Genomic DNA, 23,661 nt, shown 5'->3' on the forward strand with positions numbered 1-23,661 from the left:
AATAAACCTAGCCCAATCTAAAATCTAAAAACTTATTGCCAATATTAATTCATAAAGCCTAGCCCAAATGTGATATGCTCAATATTGATTCGTTAACCTAAATACTAATAACTTAAAAAAACTAGTTTATAAAATTTAATTCGGTAAGGCCTAAGGGCCTTTTTTTGGCTCACCCAGGGCACTTGAATTTTCAGGACCGGCCCTGCCCCGTAATGTAGGTAAAAGAAATTCTGTTCTATAAATGTATCGTAAAAGAATTTGGGATACCCCTGAATAGTTCTTCTAGTTCCGCCACTGATAACTTGGTCAAACTTTATTATGCTTATCACAAATGATCACTCGACCAAGTGGGAGAATGTTAGAAATAACCCGTTCATATGGCCTAACGGATCATTCGAGTAACGTTGACAATATGACACAACTACAAGTTCCTAACATTTACTTGGTGGAAGTAATTGTTATAAGTTAAAGGGACTTTACGATTTCCCCTTAGATGCCTTTAATAAAGAGAATACCAAGAGTTATTAACAAACCATGATTTGATCATAATTATGGATCATTAGTGATAGTCATGGTTTATAAATAGTTATATAAAGAACTCTTTTAAGAACACTAGAAATACACTTTCTCTCCTCATCCCATCAAGACTAAGGCATCATAACGGGAATCATGGCTTTGTCATCATCGTCTGTGAAGATAACCATTCCCACAAGTAAGTGCCTATAATTTCATGTTCATAATTATGTAATGCTTGAATAAACATGATTAGGGTTCTATGATTTTAACCCATGTTCTATGATTAGAAATACACTTTCTCTCATCATCCCACCCAGATGTATTTTCACAGGACATGTTTGTCTGTTTTGTTACTATTAATCATTTACCAACAAATTCATTTTGGTTAGTATTCTAATGTACATATATGTATATAATGTTAACTCATGGTATTTTACTGGGTGTGGTTATAGTTGGTGTTGTTGTTGGAATTATAAACTATACTTTTATAATTCTATTATGTATTATGTATTAAGTAATTATTATGGGTCGAATTATGGGTCAACCGAATGGTATAACTGCCATGACAAACGGTAGTCCTGGCGGTTAAGTTTAAGACTATATATACACATATATGTAATCAGATTATACACTTTTGGTTGTATATTATTTTTCTTTATTCAATAAACGGTTCCTTCCTTCGATCTCTGCATATCATATAACTGTAATGTTCTTCGAATTTTGTTCTAGATTTCTAACATAGTGGTATCAGAGCATCAGAAAACGATCCTAGGGATTTCGAAACGCTGCGCAAACCGGAATATCAAGAACAGTCAAGGATACGGTTGTGGTTCGTCTGTTACACGGGACAAATCAGATTTAAAGAAGAGCGACATATGCAGGAAGTCGATTAACATAAAAGATCTCTTTCTTAAGAAGAAGAAGTAGAGAAGATACATGTTCAAAAACAGGGGACGAATCAGATTCAAAGAGATCGAAGGAAGAGATAAGAACACACGGTGATAAAATCATTTTTTTATTGATCACTCGTATGGTAAAGAAATCAGATATGCAGGGAATTTAGATCAAACGATCAACCAAAAGTCAATCTATCAGAAAAGAATTAAGAATTTATGAAAGCGGACCAGAATTAGTGTCGAAAAAAATAAGAATGAAACAGAGGAAATCATCGCAGAATTACGACCCAGAATTACGAAGCGGGATTAATCGGATTCATATATGACACCGAGTTCATACTCTCATATATGGAAAAAGGAATTAATCGGATTCATATATGACACCGAGTTTATACTCTCATATATGAATGGAGATAATACGAACGAAACAACAAAGAGACAGGAGCGATGATGGGAAATCGATAAAGATCGATCGATATTATGAGATTCCGGGCACATCCGGATGAAGAAGGAAAAACAGGGGATATGAAGACGGACAAGAATCCAATCCCGATCGCACGACTCCGAGATCACGAATGTTTGCAAGAATGAAGCGGGAAACGATGTCATGCAAACGTTGTTCCGATGAAGTAAATGAAAGACGAAGATCGGAAAGGGAAAGAGTTGAAGACGACTATGGTATGGACCGTAGTATTCACGCAGACGGGGTATCATTCAAGAGTACCATACGGGGAAAAGATGAAATACCAAGTATGAAATTCGCAACACGTGCGGATGATGAAGAAGGACAGATCTGATACCGAAGAGGTCTCTGATAGAAGAGATAAAAGCAGGAACAGAAGTGACGATGAAGATAGTAACAATAGGAGAAGAAGAGACACCCGGAATGTTGACGGAAGCCGATATCGTAATAAGAACAGAACAATGGCGCCAAGGAATAATAAGAACAAGATGATCGATGAGGCTGAATGTTCTGCTGCAACAAACAAGATGAAGAGAAGTGAAAATCTGCATGGTGTGAAGGGGTTTACGTTCAGAAATCCAGTTACAAATGATAATATAATTCGGCCACAATGTAATTTTCCACAAGCAACATTATCGGGACCGGTTTCGGCACCAGTTTACAACAATCTCCACCTATGGATCGGGAAGAAACAAAAGAATGAAGGCTTCAACTGAATCCTAAACTAGTTACATAAAAGTCTAGTTTAAGGGAGGGTGTTGGAATTATAAACTATACTTTTATAATTCTATTATGTATTATGTATTAAGTAATTATTATGGGTCGAATTATGGGTCAATCGAATGGTATAACTGCCATGACAAATGGTAGTCCTGGCGGTTAAGTTTAAGACTATATATACACATATATGTAATCAGATTATACACTTTTGGTTGTATATTATTTTTCTTTATTCAATAAACGGTTCCTTCCTTCGATCTCTGCATATCATATAACTGTAATGTTCTTCGAATTCTGTTCTAGATTTCTAACAGTTGTCTGATGTACTTGGGTATACTGTCAGCTGGTGGGAACTCTGGTTTCTGGAATGGCAAATCTTGCGGTCTCATGGTGGATGTTGGAGAATATCGAAAACTTATGCGATATCGATGGGCTTCATCCTGAGAGTCCATGGACATGCACCAAGTTCAAGGTCACATTTGATGCTTGTGTTATATGGGGACTCATCGTGTAACACCCCAACCATGCTAGGGCTGACGTGTCACTCTTACAAATATCAAAACTAAGAACCAATCCATGGCATTAAATAAAAGATCCTAATTACATTTATTACATTACTGAAATAAAGAATCTTGGTCAGCAACCCCCTAACGCTCCTCATTGAAATCCCATATTATCCCAGGTTACCTGTAAAACAAATAAGACAAACACAAAAAGAAAATACGGCTGAGCCAAAAATTGCTCAGTAACGGAGAAATCAACAGTACAAGTAAAGTCATATTAGCGGAAAACCAAACATAACTGAACTGAAATGATCACTGACACGAGTACCAAAAACAGATGCAGACACAAGACTGACACAAAAATTGATACACGAACCGATCTGAAACGTTAACGGAAACTGATACGGAAACCAAAGTCAGCTATTGTTTTTAAAACAAGATAGTTGGCAAAACTATTTTCTTATCATGAATGTTTGAATCTTATCAAAATAGAATAATTTATCATATCTAATAGCAAAGCATTATTAGAGAAAAAAAAAACTAATTTTCTAAAGATGAAAAGTTATATATAAGAAATAGAATAATTCAACTTAGATTTCAGAATGAGATACTTATAAAAAAAATTTGTAAGACTGACATAGAAAGCCAATACCGAAACAAAACCAAATACGTAAGCCTAAATATTTTAAATACCATTTAAAATCTCATAATCTTTAAAAGGAAGGATTGTGGAAACTATTATCTTTAAATAAACGTTTAGAGTCAAATTCATATCTATTATCAATATTCATAAGTTATTATTTAGTCAAAATAATTATTTTGTAACTTTATAGATTTATATGCAGTAAACCGAAATACTTTAGATCATCTAAGTTTATATGTAGAACAATAAAATCCTTACGAAATTTCTTAAACCGATCGAAAAAATCGACACGAAACAAGGACAAATCACACGACAAATATCGGACAGACACCGAATCAAATACTGAACACAGATACTGACGGATACAGACTAAACATATAACGTAGAATCTACATCCAAATCGACACTGATTTAGAGACAGAACTAATACAAAGCGGTACAGATGTTGAGTCAGAACAGACATAACAGAATCGGATACTGAACATAGTCAGACGCATAATTAACCAGATGCATGATCGGAAACATAACCAGATGCGTACAACATATCAGACATATCAGAGCAGATGCTAAACATAATCGAAGCATGACCCGATAAACGATAGGGAACATAACCGGATGCGTACAAAACATATCAGAACTAATACTGAACATATTCACAGACATAAACATATACTAACCTACACGACAGATGTATATATCAACAAAATAAATCGTGTAACACAGAAGCACCCAAAGCCAGAAACAGAAACAGACTGGTACACAGCTAGCTAGTCCATGCACCTATGAGATGGTGAGTGTGGCGTGCACCCGTTATTCCATCTCCAGACAAACAAACTCAAACTCGGAGCTAAGATCGATCTATACGCCTCTAGTGGCCAAGGTGCTACACAAGCACAAGCTAGAGACGCCGTGAACTTTTATTACGCACCGTCACGACAAGTGCCATGCCGTTGACGCCCAAACGACAAGCCAGACATGCTTAGGTGACAGAGTATAAATATTTACGCCTTATAAATAATTTACAGGCAGCTGGAAATAATACTAACAGGAACATGCGACCATGAGTACAAGTCTGAGGTATGGCATGTTACAACACGCTAATAAACAAATACACAAATACAAACCGACTCCTATAACGTATCTCATATTAATTAAACAAATATAGGTATCAAATCATGAAAACAACACTATAAGATAGAGACAGAAATCCGTACTACAAAGTAACGGATATGATAAAAATAAATTCCATGATTAGAAGACTAGAGAATTCTTACCAAGGAAAACGAATTTAATAAATAAAGATATTACGATGTAATCAAAACAGAATCCATACTAACGAGTAACGAAAAATAAAATTATACTACGATATAAAAGAAACGGAATCCGTACCTTAATTTAGGTAGACAAACATAAAAGCAAAGACAAATCAAGACGTCCATAACAAATGCATGAACCTACACTTTAATTATATTGAATTAGATTCACCATACTTAGCTTACAATGCCCAGTTGTTTGGTTGACTAATGTACCAGCGATGGCGGTTCGATACTGTAGGTCCCTCTCGGAGGATCGAGAACAAACCTAAACCTTGTTATACTAACTCACTAGCGAGTGCGGAATCCAAGCTAGCAAGCAAACCGGGATGATGCAAGAACGAACACAAGAACACACAAGACTCAACGATTAACACCACTTGTATTAATACGTATGAAAGGTCACGGTTACAAGCACAATGTTTACAATCAGTTTGCAAACTCTCAAAGTGTGTGTGTGTGTGTTTCGGACAGAATGCTCTCAACTCTCTAACTTTCTGTCTGTGTGCATCTTCCTTCACTCAACACACTGCATGGGTATTTATACCCAGCTCATGTTGTCTATCCCGAAGGATCCGATAGATGGTCCGAAGGATCATCTATCGAGTACATTTCATTCGAAGGATGAGCAGGGACCTCGAAGGATGATCCTTCGAGGTCTAACAGTCGAACCATATCTATCGAGCACCTCGAAGGATCAACAGTATCCTTCGATGCTATCCTTCGATACAGACAAACATATTACAACTTATTGGCCAAGTCAAACTAGGAGGATAGTTGACTTGGTCAACTTACAGACTAACTTAGGACATCGTTTACATACAGACCGAATACAGACAAAGTACAGACACAAGTGCACCAACAGATACCCTTGGACATCGATTAATGATTTGAAAATATAACTTATGAATGTATGATTGGTATTATATGGATTTCATTAGTAATTGATTTAATCAATTAAAAGAATATATATATATATATATATATAGAAACCGTTTCTATAAAAATGGGTATGCCTGTTGATTCTTTTTTCTTTACAGAAGGGTAACAATTGAGTACCCATTCATGAACTATATGCAACAACTCATGAGAGCTACTCAATTATTAATATATACACACCAGAATAGGGTGAATATTGATTTTGACACAAAACAATATTTTCAAAGACGTGACATAAAAAAACGCATGTATTCTAGTTTCTATAATATATTCTAAATCCATCAGAGAATGATTATTTTATGTGAAAAGGAGTTATCATATAATATATAAAAAAAAAAAAGAAAAAAAAGGCTAGCAACCACACTCAACGGCCGTCTTCTCCGACCCGCACCGATCGCCGGAAATCATGTTTTTAAACAATAATTAGGTTCTGTAATTAGTTACCTCAAACAGTCGAAAGAACGGAATAGATCAAGGGCGGCGCTGGTGAATCATAGCAGTCCGGGGGTGGCTGGAATCGTGAACCCAAGGATGAAACTGATAGAGGCGGTAGTGACCCGAACGGCGGTGAGCGAACCTGAATAGTGAGGTAGTGGTCACGGCGGAGTAGCGCGGTGGCTGCACTCCGATTGAGGGTGGTCATGAACATAAATATTGGCCACATAGTTTCCAAACTTAGACACCGAAGAAGATGTTGGCGAGTGGCAGTTATTTGCGGTTGTGTGATTGTGAGTGGCAACATATGGTGATGTTTTCTGTTGAGTTTAGGGTAGCCGAACTAGTGTCAGTAAATCAGCAGCGAGCAATAGAAGGGAGAGAAGAGGAGTTCATGTTCATTCGGTTTCGGTGGGTTGTCTTTTACAGGCTCGAAACTAACGTTTTGTGAATTGGACGATTGTCGGTATCCTTTCATACACAACCCCTTCCATATTTGATTGATATAATTTCCTTTAAAAACCTTCTAAATGCCATAAAATCCGGAAGGTGATCGGTTCGCAAGAAAATATGAACCTCATACTTGTTAAGTCAATCCTAAAGACCTAGATAAATTTTATTATAAAACCCTATTTCAACGTTATATATAACTACATCAATTTCTATTTAATTAATCATAAACTTCAAGAATTGATTACTTTTTTTTTGTCAAAGTTACGTTCAAACACTTCTTATAACATTTAGCTTATTCATAATATTAATTATTATTATATAACTATTTAGTTATTAGTATATATTTGTTACTGTTATATATATATATATATATATATATATATATATATATATATATATATATATATATATATATATATCTATATATATATATATATATATATATATATATATAACACGTTCGGTTGATTTGTCGTTAAGATTTGATCTCTTTTACGAGGTATAACTCTTCTAAAATACAACACAACAATACATCTATTTAATCGATCTTTACGGTATTAGACTCATTTAAAAACCGACAAAATAAATCGGTATTTATTACTTTAGGCTTTTCTAATTTTCGGCTATTACAATTCTACCCCCCTTAAATATATTTGGTCCTCGAAATTGCTAAGTAGAGTACCTTATAGAACTTGTACAAGTATCTTATGTCTAGATCACGAATTACCAAAACCACAATATTCAAAATTTAGTATTAAAACTTCATAATTAAACATTTAGATGGCAGAGAAATAATATTATATCAAAATTCAAACTCTAACATAGTTGATTCGGATAATTAGAAATACCGTACTTGAAGATATAAATAGTTTTGGTTAAAATAAAGTACATTTTTTTTGTGTTATAATAAGAAGTTTTAAATTAAATTAATTAGTGGTGAAATTATTTAAATCACTAACATGTATTTACAACTAACAATATTCTATTTGATTAATATATTATTGTTATTAGCCATTATGTTTATTAATTAAGATTAAAATATTCATGGGGTTACAATACTACACCTCTTAAAATAATTTTGTCCTTGGAGTTAAGGCTATATCAAAACTACATGCTACGGTAACACATCTTGTTTATTCAAAATTCAAAGTTGAAGATAAATAATAGATTATTCAAATAGTCGGATTACTAATATTCTACATCTTAAGTTATTAGTAATTCAAATTCAAATGTCACGAATAAAAGTTTATATTTTAGTAGTATGCATCGTGAGCTAGTATATTATTTAGTACAATAATGGTAACGATGATGACAATAATACCAACTTAACCCCTTTTTTTTATTCTATAAATTCTACAAGATGAGTAAGTGTCTTAAGGCATCTAACATATACAAAACATATTTGAAATTGCATAAACATGTATCATACACAAATTAAATAATACAGAGTTACTAACATGACAACGTAAACGAGGACCGAACTAAAATAAATTTAAATGTGATCAAAACAAAAGCAAACAGAAAGAAGAAATTCTGATTACTAAGACATAAAGGGATTCAAATAGGCACCATCCACATAATAGGAATCCAAAAGCGCACGTATGTACCTGTAACTCACAATTACGTTCATGACCATAATTGTCAATCACCTTACATCAATGCCCTAACGGTCCTCCCATCATGCATCTCGATAACTTATCCAAATTGTAAGGCAGGCAAAGTGACGATAAAAGAATGATTATCGGTTGTTATAATTCTAAGACATAACTAAATAATAACTAAAGTAGATGTGTTGATCTTGATAGAATATAAAACTGATGTGAAACACCCCTTGAAGCACATATGGTAGCAAGGTTCTTATGGTGCGTAATCGAGTTCTTTCGATGTCATAGTCACTTTAATCGCGTTATCCACAATGTTCCTTGTCATTTGATGAATTCGATAATGAAATCACAATGATGATGGAATAACCATTCGATACAACCGAGATACATTTAATGACCCTACGGGTTTTTGTTTATATTAAGATAAGCAGCAAAACTATTTAGTTTAAATAACATTTGGATTTAATAGAAAACAAATATTTTATCGAATTTAACAACTAATCATGTATCAATATTTCTATAACTATAAAATTTATATTTAAGACACAAAATAACTTAGATTACATAGATATCAAAACAAAGTACTTGAGAACTTATGGAAATTTTGTAAACTGGTATGGAACTAGAAGCCGAGACAAAAACCAACGCACAACCAAATACTGAGATAGACACCTAAAATATTTGCGGATTATACCTAAACACGAACTTTGAATTAAAATTGTAAACCAAACTGACACCGAGACTAATAGCAACACAAAACTGAAGCGAATATTGCATTTGATAGATACAACAAATATAGAAATAGAATCAGATACTCAACATGATCATAGACAACTCTTGCAGCGATTGACAAAGGAAACGCCTCTAGCAGATAGACCCAAGATGACAAAATGAAGAGTAGGAAAATTGATCAGAAGATAAAATCCTAACCCAACGTCTACCCATAACCTCACCGGTTCAGTTTCTAAGGTTTAAGTTTTCTACAGGAAAGAGCCTTTGCTCTGATACCATAATTGTAACACCCCAACCATGCTAGGGCTGACGTGTCACTCTTACAAATATCAAAACTAAGAACCAATCCATGACATTAAATAAAAGATCCTAATTACATTTATTACATTACTGAAATAAAGAATCTTGGTCAGCAACCCCCTAACGCTCCTCATTGAAATCCCATATTATCCCAGATTACCTGTAAAACAAATAAGACAAACACAAAAAGAAAATACGACTGAGCCAAAAATTGCTCAGTAACGGAGAAATCAACAGTACAAGTAAAGTCATATTAGCGGAAAACCAAACATAACTGAACTGAAATGATCACTGACACGAGTACCAAAAACAGATGCAGACACAAGACTGACACAAAAATTGATACACGAACCGATCTGAAACTTTAACGGAAACTGATACGGAAACCAAAGTCAGCTATTGTTTTTAAAACAAGATAGTTGGCAAAACTATTTTCTTATCATGAATGTTTGGATCTTATCAAAATAGAATAATTTATCATATCTAATAGCAAAACATTATTAGAGAAAAAAAAACTAATTTTCTAAAGATGAAAAGTTATATATAAGAAATAGAATAATTCAACTTAGATTTCAGAATAAGATACTTATAAAAAAAATTTGTAAGACTGACATAGAAAGCCAATACCGAAACAAAACCAAATACGTAAGCCTAAATATTTTAAATACCATTTAAAATCTCATAATCTTTAAAAGGAAGGATTGTGGAAACTATTATCTTTAAATACACGTTTAGATTCAAATTCATATCTATTATCAATATTCATAAGTTATTATTTAGTCAAAATAATTATTTTGTAACTTTATAGATTTATATGCAGTAAACCGAAATACTTTAGATCATCTAAGTTTATATGTAGAACAATAAAATCCTTACGAAATTTCTTAAACCGATCGTAAAAATCGACACGAAACAAGGACAAATCACACGACAAATATCGGACAGACACCGAATCAAATACTGAACACAGATACTGACGGATACAGACTAAACATATAACGTAGAATCTACATCCAAATCGACACTGATTTAGAGACAGAACTAATACAAAGCGGTACAGATGTTGAGTCAGAACAGACATAACAGAATCAGATACTGAACATAGTCAGACGCATAATTAACCAGATGCATGATCGGAAACATAACCAGATGCGTACAACATATCAGACATATCAGAGCAGATGCTAAACATAATCGAAGCATGACCCGATAAACGATAGGGAACATAACCGGATGCGTACAAAACATATCAGAACTAATACTGAACATATTCACAGACATAAACATATACTAACCTACACGACAGATGTATATATCAACAAAATAAATCATGTAACACAGAAGCACCCAAAGCCAGAAACAGAAACAGACTGGTACACAGCTAGCTAGTCCATGCACCTATGAGATGGTGAGTGTGGCGTGCACCCGTTATTCCATCTCCAGATAAACAAACTCAAACTCGGAGCTAAGATCGATCTATACGCCTCTAGTGGCCAAGGTGCTACACAAGCACAAGCTAGAGACGCCGTGAACTTTTATTACGCACCGTCACGACAAGTGCCATGCCGTTGACGCCCAAACGACAAGCCAGACATGCTTAGGTGACAGAGTATAAATATTTACGCCTTATAAATAATTTACAGGCAGCTGGAAATAATACTAACAGGAACATGCGACCATGAGTACAAGTCTGAGGTATGGCATGTTACAACACGCTAATAAACAAATACACAAATACAAACCGACTCCTATAACGTATCTCATATTAATTAAACAAATATAGGTATCAAATCATGAAAACAACACTATAAGATAGAGACAGAAATCCGTACTACAAAGTAACGGATATGATAAAAATAAATTCCATGATTAGAAGACTAGAGAATTCTTACCAAGGAAAACGAATTTAATAAATAAAGATATTACGATGTAATCAAAAAAGAATCCATACTAACGAGTAACGAAAAATAAAATTATACTACGATATAAAAGAAACGGAATCCGTACCTTAATTTAGGTAGACAAACATAAAAGCAAAGACAAATCAAGACGTCCATAACAAATGCATGAACCTACACTTTAATTATATTGAATTAGATTCACCATACTTAGCTTACAATGCCCAGTTCTTTGGTTGACTAATGTACCAGCGATGGCGGTTCGATACCCTTGGACATCGATTAATGATTTGAAAATATAACTTATGAATGTATGATTGGTATTATATGGATTTCATTAGTAATTGATTTAATCAATTAAAAGAATATATATATATATATATATAGAAACCGTTTCTATAAAAATGGGTATGCCTGTTGATTCTTTTTTCTTTACAGAAGGGTAACAATTGAGTACCCATTCATGAACTATATGCAACAACTCATGAGAGCTACTCAATTATTAATATATACACACCAGAATAGGGTGAATATTGATTTTGACACAAAACAATATTTTCAAAGACGTGACATAAAAAAACGCATGTATTCTAGTTTCTATAATATATTCTAAATCCATCAGAGAATGATTATTTTATGTGAAAAGGAGTTATCATATAATATATAAAAAAAAAAAGAAAAAAAAGGCTAGCAACCACACTCAACGGCCGTCTTCTCCGACCCGCACCGATCGCCGGAAATCATGTTTTTAAACAATAATTAGGTTCTGTAATTAGTTACCTCAAACAGTCGAAAGAACGGAATAGATCAAGGGCGGCGCTGGTGAATCATAGCAGTCCGGGGGTGGCTGGAATCGTGAACCCAAGGATGAAACTGATAGAGGCGGTAGTGACCCGAACGGCGGTGAGCGAACCTGAATAGTGAGGTAGTGGTCACGGCGGAGTAGCGCGGTGGCTGCACTCCGATTGAGGGTGGTCATGAACATAAATATTGGCCACATAGTTTCCAAACTTAGACACCGAAGAAGATGTTGGCGAGTGGCAGTTATTTGCGGTTGTGTGATTGTGAGTGGCAACATATGGTGATGTTTTCTGTTGAGTTTAGGGTAGCCGAACTAGTGTCAGTAAATCAGCAGCGAGCAATAGAAGGGAGAGAAGAGGAGTTCATGTTCATTCGGTTTCGGTGGGTTGTCTTTTACAGGCTCGAAACTAACGTTTTGTGAATTGGACGATTGTCGGTATCCTTTCATACACAACCCCTTCCATATTTGATTGATATAATTTCCTTTAAAAACCTTCTAAATGCCATAAAATCCGGAAGGTGATCGGTTCGCAAGAAAATATGAACCTCATACTTGTTAAGTCAATCCTAAAGACCTAGATAAATTTTATTATAAAACCCTATTTCAACGTTATATATAACTACATCAATTTCTATTTAATTAATCATAAACTTCAAGAATTGATTACTTTTTTTTTGTCAAAGTTACGTTCAAACACTTCTTATAACATTTAGCTTATTCATAATAGTAATTATTATTATATAACTATTTAGTTATTAGTATATATTTGTTACTGTTATATATATATAGGGTAAGGATAGTGTAAAAAGGGCCTAAAGTGTGAGAAGTGTAAGAAGTGTATTATAACACTATATATAATACTATATAACACCATATAAACACCGTATAACAATATGTAACACCATATAACACTATGTAACACTATATATCATTATATAACAAATATAACACTATACATCTATCATAGACATGCTATCAGACAACATATAGTGTTATATTTTTTATATAATGATATATAGTGTTACATAGTGTTATATGGTATTATATGGTGTTACATATTGTTATACGGTGTTTATATGGTGTTATATAGTATTATATATAGTGTTATAATACACTTCTCACACTTCTTACACTTTGAGCACTTTTTACAGGATCCTCTACCTATATATATATATATATATATATATATATATATATATATATATATATATATATATATATATATATATATACTAGTCGTTTACCCGCGCGATGCGGCGGGAAACATATCATTTAGGTTGGTGAGTTTAGGGCTATGTACAGGAAAGTTTCCAATGTGGCATGCGACGATGATGGTGGCAGTGTAGTAGAACGTGAGGATCAGTTGTGGCCTTCTTCAGCGGCGGAGAATCAGCGGTGTGCGGCGATTGATGGTTTCGTGATGGCGTTTGGTGGTTATTGTGCGACGGCCGGTTACCGGGTTCAGGAGAAAACAAAGAAAATTGTGTGATTCTAGTTATGTTATGAGAGGTTTTAAAGATGTGGTTAAATCAACGGTTTTGAATGATGAATCGTATCATTAATTACATTACAATGAGGCCTTCGGCAGTGGCGAAGCTTGACATTTTCTAATAATGTTCAGGGCATTCAAAATTTAAAATCCTGCCCAAGAATTGAGGGTATTGTTTGAAAGCCAAAAATCTGACACGAGATCGAGGGTATAAAGGGTATCGTTGGAAAGGTGTAAAGTGTATTGTGCTTTAGAGAGTTTACACCATGCTTTGAATGTGTTTCAAGTAAAGTGACAAATTATCTTAAGCTGTTATACTATATAATATAGTATAGATTAATGAGATCTGTTGGTGCACTTGTGTCTGTACTTTGTCTGTATTCGGTCTGTATGTAAACGATGTCCTTGATAGTCTGTAAGTTGACCAAGTCAACTATCCTCCTAGTTTGACTTGGCCAATTAGTTGAAAGATGTTAGTCTGTATCGAAGGATAGCCTCGAAGGATACTGTTGATCCTTCGAGGTGCTCGAAAGATATGCTTCGAATATTAGACCTCGAAGGATCATCCTTCGAGGTCCATGCTCATCTTTCGAACATGTTGTGATCGATAGATGATCCTTCGGACCATCTATCGGATCCTTCGAGCAGACCTGCTGTGTTTGGGTATATATACCCATGCAATGTGTTGAGTTCAGTAGACAGACACACAGACAGAAAGATACCGAGAGATAGAGAGCCTTGAGAGCATTCTGTCCGGAACTCACACACACACTTTGAGAGTTTATAGAACATTTCTGTAAACATTGAGCTTGTAACCGAACCCTCATTGCATTAATACAAGTTGTGTTAATCGGTGAACTTGTGTGTTTGTTTCTCTACTTGCTACTAACTCGGTTTGCTTGCTAGCTTGGATTCCGCACTCGCTAGTAGGTTTGTATAACAAGGTTTAGGTTCGTTATCCACCGGAAAGGGACCTACAAGTGGTATCAGAGCCTCGCTCTTTACCTTGTTTAAAACCGGGTTCTTACAAGTTTTGGTGTGTTGAAACACTTGGTTTTGCACCTGTTTTTACTTGGTTTCTTGCATTTTCTTTGAGTAAAAACGTGTCTAAACTAACCGGGAGTGTTTAAAGTTGGGTTGGGTAACTTGGAAATTGGTTTTTAAGAAACTTTGTGTTTTCCGGCCAATTTCCGGTGTGTTTCCGGTGACCGGACTTGGTGGATAAGGTTTGCCATTTTTGGGCATTGTTTTTGAAAGTCAAAAAGTTGGTGAAGATCCGTGTGCAGAACATACCTTTCTGCCGAAAGTACTTCACCAACCCATCACCTTTTTCACCAACCTATCACATCAGATCAGTGTGTGTCAGAACCTCTCGAAAGATATCTTTCGACATCGAAAGACTATCCTTCGACATCTGTCGATCAAGGAAGGCTCGAAAGATTGTTATCCTTCGACCCATCCTTCGAAGTCTGAATCATATCCTTCGAGAAAGGAATCTTTTCGAAAGACAAGTGTCCGAAAGATAAGGATTTTTCGTATTGGTGAATCTTTCGAGATCTGTTGTTCGAAAGATAAGGATTTAACTCGAAAGATAAGGATCTTTCAAAGGGGAATCCTTCGAGTTCTTGAATCTTTCGAAATCATTGTTCGAGATTCAACAGTGATCTTTCGAGCACTGTTGATCCTTCGAACAAGATTTGATCTTTCGAAGTGTGGTCTGTTTATTGCTAACAAGTTTCTGTTTTCTTTTAAGATCTTTCGAACTAGGGTCCTTCGACTGTGTATGATCTTTCGGGTGGATATTATCCTTCGAGACATTGATATAGTATTCATCTTTCTGATCAAAAATGAATCCAGCATGGGGTAATCCGTCAATTGCAGAGAGCAATACGTTTTCTGCAAGATCCAGTATGCCATGCAATTCTGATATGTATTTTGGAACTTCCAGTACTTCGTTTGCAAGACCCGTTCCACATGCTCCATTAAAAACGGAGTACGTCACAATCACAGATTGTTTTGGGAATCCAAAACAAGTTCCTGTAAAGCCAGCTCCCACCACAGACATGTATGGAAATCCATTACCCCCAGTTGCCGTACAACACCATTATTCTACTGTAGAATCGTCATTTCTTAATCCCAAGAACAGTAGTCAGACAAAAACGGCGTTGTATGCTGAAATTGTCAAAGATGTCAGCAATGGTGGATCCTCGGGGAATGATAACAGTTCTGAACATGTTAGAAGTTCAGATGAAGATGTTTCAACTTCAGTTGAGGGTGATACAACCTCAAGTTCAAGTGAGGATGGATCTGAATGTGAATCATCAAGGGAGATTGTTGATTCTGATGCAGAAAGGCCAACACTTGAGAGTAATTCCAGTCAGGTATGTGTTGATGAACCAACTGCTGTAGATTGTGATAATTGTGCTAGATTAAAGGCAAACATGTCTGAGTTGCAAGGCAAACATGATGCTTTACAAGCTAGTTTGTTTGACTTGCAAGACAAACATGTTTCATTGAATGCCAAGTGGTGTGAACTGCAAAGCAAACACGAAGCTTTGCAAGAGAAATATGATGTGACTTTTACCCACAACCAGAAGTTGACCGTGGATCTTTCAAAATGCACAGAAGCCAATATGTTTTATGAAAACCATGAAAAAGAATTTAAGTCAATGATTGAGACATTAAAGAAAGATAAAACTGAATTGACTAAAATGGTTTCCAGAAAACAAACGGACATTAATTTATATATCTCACGTCTTGAGACAATGCAAAAAGAAATGGTCTGTGTAAAAACGGAAAGTGAGGCAATCCAACTCAAGCTAGATAGCTATTTGAGTTCTAGCTATGTGTTGGATCACATCATTGACGTTCAGAAAGAAAAACGGGATGTCACATGCATAGGATATAAGAAATGTCCACCACCTGTGAGACACAATTATGATGCGATGCCTGACGAGGAGGATAGAGCGTTCTTTGAACCATCTGTTCCTCTAGATGTAAAGGAGTTTACAGCAGGACTCGGATACAAGAAAGATGTATCACCAGACTCAGATACTTCAGCGGATGCATGTGTGTCTTCTGCTGAACTGAATCAGGATCCTCCAGTCATCATTGAGGATGCTGATTCTTCTGATGATGAATCTGATGATACCATCCCAGCAAAGTCCGATGCGGAAGTCAAAGATGGGGACATACCTCTCGAGAATTACATTCTATGTGATCCTCCTGCAAAACCCGCTAAGACTGTTGCAATCGAGTCCTCGTCTGCAAAAGAGTCGGAGGGTGTGAACTTGCTGTACACTCTCGTTGGTGATGATAAAATCTACTCTGACAAAGATTTTCCTATTAAAAATGTTAATCAATCTTTAATAAGTAAAGTCTTTGAAGATTCGACAAGTAAGTTTTTGGGAAAGACAGGACCACGTGTTACAGTTACACAGTGTCCTCCTATTCCAAAGGCCGAAATTCGAAAACAATTTGGGAATAAGAAATTACCAACAGAGAAAAGGCAGCCAAATCATGCCAAACCTAAAGGAAAAGCATCGACTCAGGGTCAGAAGAAACAGACCCAAAAGAAAAACAAGAATGTGAACTTTGTGAAATCTAAGGGAACGGACAAAATCGAAACTTTTGAGAACAAATCTAACTTAGATTTTGTTAAACAAGCAACTGTGTTGAAAAGAAATGATCCAAACTGTTCAAAACCTAGTACCTCGGGATCACAAAGTTCATCATCGTCGGCTAGACGATCACATGATGCTTCGGGGATTGTTGAACGAAGATATTGTTTTGAGTGTGGAACAATTGGACATATCATTCGAAATTGCCCATATCTTCATAAGTTGAAAGCAAAGGTTGATGATCCCCGTGAACAAAATCATGCCGCCCAAGAGAATAGAAAAGGCAAACAGGGCGAAAACAAGAAAAAGGTTCGGAAGATAAACCTCGTGAAATCTAGAGGGACTGATAAAATTGATACTTCCAAAAACAAATCCAATAAGGATTTTGTTAAACAAAGTAAAATTTTGAAAAGAAACAGTCAAAACAACTATACACAACACACAAACGGTTGTGATGTAGGACCAAGTACCTCAAGATCACGAAGTTCATCATCCGGCTATTGCAGTTATGATACTCCGAGGTTTGTTGAGCGGAGATCATGCTTTGAATGCTGTGAGTATGGGCACATCATTAAGAATTGTCCATATCTCACCAAGAGAAAGACAAAAATTGATGTCCCCCATGGTAACAATTACCATAAAAGATCTGTTTCATCAAAACAGGACCCTCGTCTTGTTAAACAGCGAGCAAAGAAACAGAAAAAGAAACAAAGAAAAGAAGTTGAAAAGTTTTTAAAACCGGAGATTATCCAAACAAAATCTGTTAAATTGGATGTTAAACATGAAAAACAGAAAGAGATTTGGATACCAAAACCGGTAACTGTTTCAGGGGGAGCTACATCAATTCCGAATCATCGGGAAATGGATGTTACAATTCTCGATGATGACGGACGACCCAAGTCTGTGAAGGCTTGGGTCCCACTCTCCAACTAATCTCTGAGTGAGTGTGCAGGAAGTTCCAGGAGGAACTATTGATAGTCTTAGGATTGTTGATAGTGGAATGTCCTTACACAAGATAGGCGACAGAAGAAATTGTTGCCTTTGATGGAGAGAGAGGAAAGGAAAAGAAAATGTGGCTGAATGAAGTTGCAAAATTCGACCAAATGAAGAACGTGCCAAAAAATTTGGTCATTCTGGTTTTTGATCGGGTCCTCAGGAACGAATGAAGTGAAATGTGTGTCGATGCCTTGGCGTGGATTGAACATCCGCACACCATTTCTGAAAGAGAAAGTCAAAGACCTTCGCTGGTGAAATGTGAAAGACCAGCCGGACCCGGAGGTTTATGAGCTTGTTGCTGTCAAGAGACCTTTCAGTAGTTGCAAATTCGACTTTGAAGTCCACACCGGGTGGATATCCAGTTGGGAGAGTGCTTAGATTCCTTGCAATGCACGGAACAGTTGCAGGATACGCCTTTAAATTCTTAATCTCTCCTATACTTGTCGATATTTAAGCTACTTTGTAAATTTTTATTATCTCGAACAGCACTCTTTGACCTGACACGTTGATCTCGGATATCACCTCACACGTGATTGTTTCAATGTGAAACTCATCAATGTTGTCATGGTCCGCACCGCTTACCGACATGCCAACTCATTTTTCCAAAATTTGTTAAATCTTTTCTGATAAAACTTAATTTTGGTAAACGGCATTAAGGTCAAGCACAAGAGTAAAACCAACATCGGAAAATCATTTTTGTAAATACCTTTGTGTTTTAAATTTATCTTAGTTTATTGATTTTAGGGGGAGTAAATCCAAAAATCAGAAAATCCAAAAACATCGAAAAATTTCAAAAACACAAAAACAATAGAAAAACAAAAATGAGTTTCCTGGCGAGCAAAAGAGAAAATGATAGTACATCAGTGGTCCATCCAAACCTCTTTAAACCTTAAATGCAAAACGATAAGCAGCTCTATATAAGATGTATCGGTAGGCTCACAATCATTTTAAAGTGTGCAGGGTGATATAAATCTTAATCGACTGAAGACCAGGTGGGAACCATTCATTGGCATATGGTCTTAGTACCGAAATTTCGTTTGATAGATTGCCGAGGTTCTGAGATATTCGGTCTTTATGCTGCTTATCATCTGGGTATCATGGTTGTATCTTTTACCGAAAAATAACGGGGACACAAGTCTAGATCTTCCATGATACTATACATACGTGTATATATTGCATACTGCATTCGTCCTCAATAAGTGATAAACAATCACATGTCCAATTCAAATAAGTGATAAAAATATCACATTTATCCGGGTGTCAAGTTCGTCTCTCTGCTGTACGAAAGTACTGACCTGTTCACGGACTTGCACCAGTGCCCTCATGCATATGAAAATCAAGTTCCTCATCAATAAGTGATTATATCACATAGGGCTTGTTTTCAAATCAAAATAATTGAGTATCTCACAATTTATACGGTCAAACAGATGATAATCGGTATACTCACCGGTAAGATGAACCCTCGTGCATACCTTGATACGGGAATGTGTCGTGATGTGGATGAACACCGGTCGGTAAGTATAAATCATACCTTAACGTATCCCCTCGCCATGATTACATCTGATAAGTTGAGCTTAAGTGGACAACAATACCGATAATTGTTATAGGATGCTTATCTTAATGTTAACTAACTGAACAACAAGAGTGTTTTGGCATGACCGTACACTGATATGATTCTCTTACCCTCGAAACTCGCAAAAAGAATGTTTGTATATATTTATTTATTTACTGCTTAACTTTTATTGTTTTCTTTTTAAACAGTTTCGTCGTTTGGTGCATATCAGCACGACATTAGCGGTGATGTCGTTTGATAACACTCAAAGGATTTTAAATTGTTGTCTTAAACTTTATAAAATACCAAAAAGATTTTATTTCTACTTTATTTTCGATCGTACGATGTTGGAGCTCTAGTCTTTGTTACCTGAAACCTGACTGAAAACCGAACTGACTAAATCTTCATAAACGGTCAAAATATTGCATGTTTGAAAGTTAAGGTCTAAAAATTGACAAATTTAAACTTTCAAACTGTCGGACGGTGTTTGATTATGACATGGTCATTCGTGTGTCATGTGTGTATGTTAACTATATTCCAAGCAGTTGTTCTCATTACGCGTTTAGATTTCTTGCATGTGCAGATTCTAAAGGCTGGGAGAACATAGTCGATGACAAGCTTTGGAATGAAGACACGACGAGAAGGCGCTCAAAAGATGAAGATGATCGAGTTGCCGCTGGCCATCATCAACACCACAAGGATCTCACTTCATAAAGATAAAGTCTTTTCACGAGCATAACTCAAGGGGGAGCTTATGTTAAGGGGGAGTTTGTCAACACACTTCCTACATGATACGGGTAGTTTGTTGATACACTCTCTGCTTTCAAGACGTGAAGACTTTGAAGATCCTCCGACATTGAAGACTTGAAAGGACATCAGAGTTTTGATAACTCGAAGACCAAAGACCGTCGAAGTTCAAGACGAGTCTACAACCATAGAAGATAAAGACAAAGCTACAGCCAAGGGGGAGTTTGTTGGTGCACTTGTGTCTGTACTTTGTCTGTATTCGGTCTGTATGTAAACGATGTCCTTGATAGTCTGTAAGTTGACCAAGTCAACTATCCTCCTAGTTTGACTTGGCCAATTAGTTGAAAGATGTTAGTCTGTATCGAAGGATAGCCTCGAAGGATACTGTTGATCCTTCGAGGTGCTCGAAAGATATGCTTCGAATATTAGACCTCGAAGGATCATCCTTCGAGGTCCATGCTCATCTTTCGAACATGTTGTGATCGATAGATGATCCTTCGGACCATCTATCGGATCCTTCGAGCAGACCTGCTGTGTTTGGGTATATATACCCATGCAATGTGTTGAGTTCAGTAGACAGACACACAGACAGAAAGATACCGAGAGATAGAGAGCCTTGAGAGCATTCTGTCCGGAACTCACACACACACTTTGAGAGTTTATAGAACATTTCTGTAAACATTGAGCTTGTAACCGAACCCTCATTGCATTAATACAAGTTGTGTTAATCGGTGAACTTGTGTGTTTGTTTCTCTACTTGCTACTAACTCGGTTTGCTTGCTAGCTTGGATTCCGCACTCGCTAGTAGGTTTGTATAACAAGGTTTAGGTTCGTTATCCACCGGAAAGGGACCTACAAGATCAAGTAATAAATGAATTTTAACTTTATTAGCACAACTTTTATCACGTGTTAAATTTGCAAGATAAGTAATATAGGTAATCGTTGGCCACTCAACACTCATTAGTTTACGTAATTAAATAGTCACTGAAAGAAAATAGGAGTTATATTGAACATATGTATAGTCAATAGCATGTAACGTGTCTACTGAAAAACAACCAATAAAATTCCAGGTACTTTGTACATTGAACTTCAGAGATTAAAGTTGTCAAGTTGGCCTTTAACCCAACAGCTTCTCTTTCGTTTGTCCAAACATCCAGCTGGCCCAATTATATATCATTCATGAGCACAAAAAAAAAATTAATCCAGAATATTCAAAGGAGGCGAAACCGCCTCACATATATTATCGTATTATTCCTGTTAATGTAATCATGTTTAACACCAGTTAAAAATGGACTAAAACATGTGCGGGTCAACCTAGCCCATACCAAAAGATTACCCATTTGAGCAATTACACAACTCGTTTGACCCACTCCTTATACCGCTTCTGGTTGGTGTCAGGCTGCCTTCATAAATTATTACAAGTAAAATCTTTAGTGATATGTGGGTCTGAATAAGAATCACAATAGATGCAAACAACCATAACAAGAGAGTTTGGTAGAAGCATCAACAATAAATAAATTATAACAGATCATAAAATAAGCTCTTGAAATTGGCAGCACCTGATTGTCGAAGAACTCACTGAGGCTAAATTGGCAGCACCTGAAGCAGCACCCAAACCACCTGGTGCTCTGCTGGTTGTAAACTTAGAAGAACCAAGTCGTACGGAAGCAGAAGCCACCACTGCTTGTTGCTGTTTAGGGGAAAGATAAAAGCAGGCACAACACTACAAAGTAATAAACTTATAATTAACAATAAACACTTACAATTTAGATAATAGAATCACTAAATAAATAAGCTAAAACATACCAGGAGTCAAATTCTTGAAAACAATTATAAAAAACTTTTTGAAAAGAAAATATAAACTCCAACGATCTAATTGATCTCTTGTACAACAAAGTTGAAAACAAAAAGTAGTATTCTTTTCCTTTTGGATTTCATGGGTATTGTAGTAAACTTTGTAACTTAAAATAAATTTTTTATTCTTATATTATTTTTGTAGGTTCATTATGTAACATTTTCCATAAAAAATATAATTTTGAAGGGAAAGAATTAACATGCCAAATTTAGAATATGGCCTAACAACCATAGTAGAATGTACGATAAATCAATGCAATTTAAGGAGGTAATTTAGGTCGGGGTAGGTTTAGTCTAAATGGGTTCGGGTTAGTTTCAGGATGAACCCGCGAACCCGTTTAGGTTAACCCGTTTAGAACATATGTCTGCAAGAAAGAAATACATATATAACTGCACTCGGACAAAAACAAAGCACTTGCATTTTTATAATTTAAAAGCTTGTAATAAGTAAATTTACCTTCACTGATGTTTAGTGCTTCACTCTTAACATCATAGTAACTTCTCGAGCAAAATGGCTTTCAAGAGCAACACGTTCATCTATCTTACTCCCATGGTTGAGAACCTTTATTGCCACAGTTGAATAAAGATCAATGAGCCAACTGTAACTTTATACTAATTACTTGAATTTCATTGTATATATAAACGTTTTTTATGGGCCTCACCAGACAGGATATTGCTTCTTGTAGGTTCCTTCTTGCCAATCACCTGAGAATTAAGTTGAACTTCATCCAGTAGTAAATAAAATAAACAAAAAGGAAAAAAGCTTATAAAAAATTAAATGAAGTCAAATCATGAGCCTGCACATGTTCCAACATCACCGATAGTTCCATACGATTCCATGTTAATTCAGGTTGGGATTCCGAATTATTCACGTCTCCACTCCCGAGCGCTTGTTTGATCATCTCTATACGAACGTTAAGAACTGCATGGAATGACCGAGCTAAAACCCTTCCACTAATAGCAGCAAGCAAAAATCTTCCTTGTTAACCATTAAAAATGATTAATTAATATAGTTTGCTAAAGAAACACAGTTCTAGCACCTTAACAACTTACATTGGCATCTTCAGAGTGAAGATTGAATTGTGGCTCGATAACATTTACCATGAAACGGCGAGTACCCTCTTCATCGGAGTCGTCAAATCCATGTTTGTCTATCGATTAACCGGAAAAAAGGATTAAAATCTTA

The 23,661-nt window shown here is 35.8% G+C and overlaps 1 long non-coding RNA gene across 1 annotated transcript; it reads right to left on the bottom strand.

Moving 5' to 3' along the window:
* Positions 1-2,705: 2,705 nt before the first annotated feature.
* On the bottom strand, positions 2,706-6,979 carry LOC118484289. The gene is made up of 2 exons (XR_004873205.1): positions 6,438-6,979; positions 2,706-3,282 (listed from the first exon to the last, which is right to left on the bottom strand). It is a non-coding gene; the product is annotated as an uncharacterized LOC118484289 (long non-coding RNA).
* Positions 6,980-23,661: the final 16,682 nt, after the last annotated feature.

Source organism: Helianthus annuus, chromosome 11 (genome assembly GCF_002127325.2).
Source record: "Helianthus annuus cultivar XRQ/B chromosome 11, HanXRQr2.0-SUNRISE, whole genome shotgun sequence".
NCBI lineage: Eukaryota > Viridiplantae > Streptophyta > Magnoliopsida > Asterales > Asteraceae > Helianthus > Helianthus annuus.